Source organism: Schistocerca piceifrons, unplaced genomic scaffold (assembly GCF_021461385.2).
Source record: "Schistocerca piceifrons isolate TAMUIC-IGC-003096 unplaced genomic scaffold, iqSchPice1.1 HiC_scaffold_1189, whole genome shotgun sequence".
In the NCBI taxonomy this organism is placed as follows: domain Eukaryota; kingdom Metazoa; phylum Arthropoda; class Insecta; order Orthoptera; family Acrididae; genus Schistocerca; species Schistocerca piceifrons.
Genome location: NW_025727003.1, coordinates 17,501 through 20,000, shown reverse-complemented (window position 1 = coordinate 20,000; position 2,500 = coordinate 17,501).

Genomic DNA, 2,500 nt, shown 5'->3' with positions numbered 1-2,500 from the left:
TCTCAGGTCCCGGCGGCGCGCAGCGCCGTCCCAAGTACTTGGTCGGGTTCGAGAGAGGCGCAATCGCCCGGAGTTAGGCGAGTAGACGCTTTCGGTGCGACCACCCGTGCTCCCAACTGAGCTTGCCGCTGCCGACAGAGGCCCGGGAGCGTGCTGTCGTGGCATTGCCGGCGGGAGACAACACGCGCCACCTACGGTGACCGGCAGCTCCAACGCCAGCGCCACAGAAGGACAAAAGCCCCACTTGGGTGCCGAAGCGAACTCTCCCAGCACAGCGCACGCGCCAACACATCCGCACAGCTGCGATACAAACCACCAGCGAGAACCGCTGGGGCGACCGAGCAGCAGACGGCGTCGCGGCGCCGAGCGCCGGGCGGCGGCGCATCCTCAACGCACACAGTCCTCAATCGGACCAGCACACTGAAGATGTCCACCGCGCTTCGCACCGGGCCCGCGAGGACCTACTTTGGCCGCACGGCGCCGCGCGCAGGGTGCGCCGGCGCGCAGCTGCGACGCCTGCCGCGTCCGTCGGCCGGCGCGCCTGCCACTGGCCGCCCCCACCAGCCGGCTGTAGCGCGTGCGCCCACGCACCGCGCGGCCAGCACGCCGGGAGGCGCCCCCTCACCGGCCGGGGACGGTCCCACCCAGCCACCGCCGCGTATCGCTTCACACCCAGATGCCGTTCAGTTTCGTCGGCATGGTGGGTATCGCTGGAACAACCGGTTAGTACCTCAACCTATCGTCGCCATCACCGATTCACCCCTAGCGAGAACAACCGCACCACAACAGGTTACCATTTGTTCATTTGCGTAACTTCACCAGAAAACGCAGGCGTCCATCGCCATTTGCAACTTCAACGATTATTGCATGCCTGTGTCAGGTGTCACGCCACACTACGTCTGCCCACATACACGCAACAAAATGTGCACGCCTAGACAATACGTGGAAGGTGGCCCCCGTACGTATGCGATGTCCATTGCTCGAACGACTGTCAACCGGCCTCTGTAGCATGTCGCAGATATGGAACGCGGTGCACCATGCCATCACGGTGTGTGAGGAGAGACGACTAGGTCCGAATACATCAACAGACAGCTCATGCTGATCGCCATCCACGGCGTCCGTTCCTCCCACACGTCTCTATGGCGTACCACACTGCAATCCAGCTCTCATAGGGAGACGACACGTAGCTGCGTGCACAATATTTGCACTGTATGGTCCGCCGTTTTTGGGCGCAGTCGTTGTGCGGTCACACATGTGCCACGATGTATCATTCAGTACATAAGGACGAATGTGCAGTACAGATTGTGGTTCACGCGTACGACATCAGCGGACAGTTGACACAGGCCGCACCACAACGTAGCCTGAGTACGTCGCATGCGAAGGGCATTGAACATGCAAACTTCTCACCAACCAGCTTGCGAAGGCAGGGGGCAAGGTGGGGACGTGGGGAGGGGCGGCATGTACGTCCTGCTGCCATCCACATTACAGTGTACAGCAGGAGCATGTGGAAAGTGAGCAAGACTTGCAAGGTGTTTAACATGAAGCGATACACAGGGGTGCGGGCAGTGCGAGTAGCGAACTATATTGCGAGGGTTGCGGGTGGGCAACACTACAGTAATTGAACGAGTCGTATAACAATTACAGAGCAGGTTTAGGCGACAACGTGGGTTACGTTAAGGCGACAACATGGGTTAGGTTAAGGCACAACATGGGTTAGGTTAAGGCACAACATGGGTTAGGTTAAGGCACAACATGGGTTAGGTTAAGGCACAACATGGGTTAGGTTAAGGCACAACATGGGTTAGGTTAAGGCACAACATGGGTTAGGTTAAGGCACAACATGGGTTAGGTTAAGGCACAACATGGGTTAGGTTGAGGCACAACATGGGTTAGGTTAAGGCACAACATGGGTTAGGTTGAGGCACAACATGGGTTAGGTTGAGGCACAACATGGGTTAGGTTGAGGCACAACATGGGTTAGGTTGAGGCACAACATGGGTTAGGTTAAGGTACAACATGGGTTAGGTTAAGGTACAACATGGGTTAGGTTAAGGTACAACATGGGTTAGGTTAAGGTACAACATGGGTTAGGTTAAGGTACAACATGGGTTAGGTTAAGGTACAACATAGGTTAGGTTAAGGTACAACATAGGTTAGGTTAAGGTACAACATAGGTTAGGTTAAGGTACAACATAGGTTAGGTTAAGGTACAACATAGGTTAGGTTAAGGTACAACATAGGTTAGGTTAAGGTACAACATAGGTTAGGTTAGGTTAGGTTAGGTTACACGTTGTTGTACGGAAAGGTGTAGGGGGGGGGGGGGGCGGGGGCGGCAGGTTCGTTGATAGTGATTATAGTAAGTGAATGCTTGTGACATGATCAGATTTGTCACGTCAGGATGCACCTTTGGCTTATTAGAGGCGGCGCTCCAATTCTATGCTTGTGTGAGACCTGTGTCTTTGACTCATGTCATTGTTTGTGCGCTGTGACAGGAGGTACT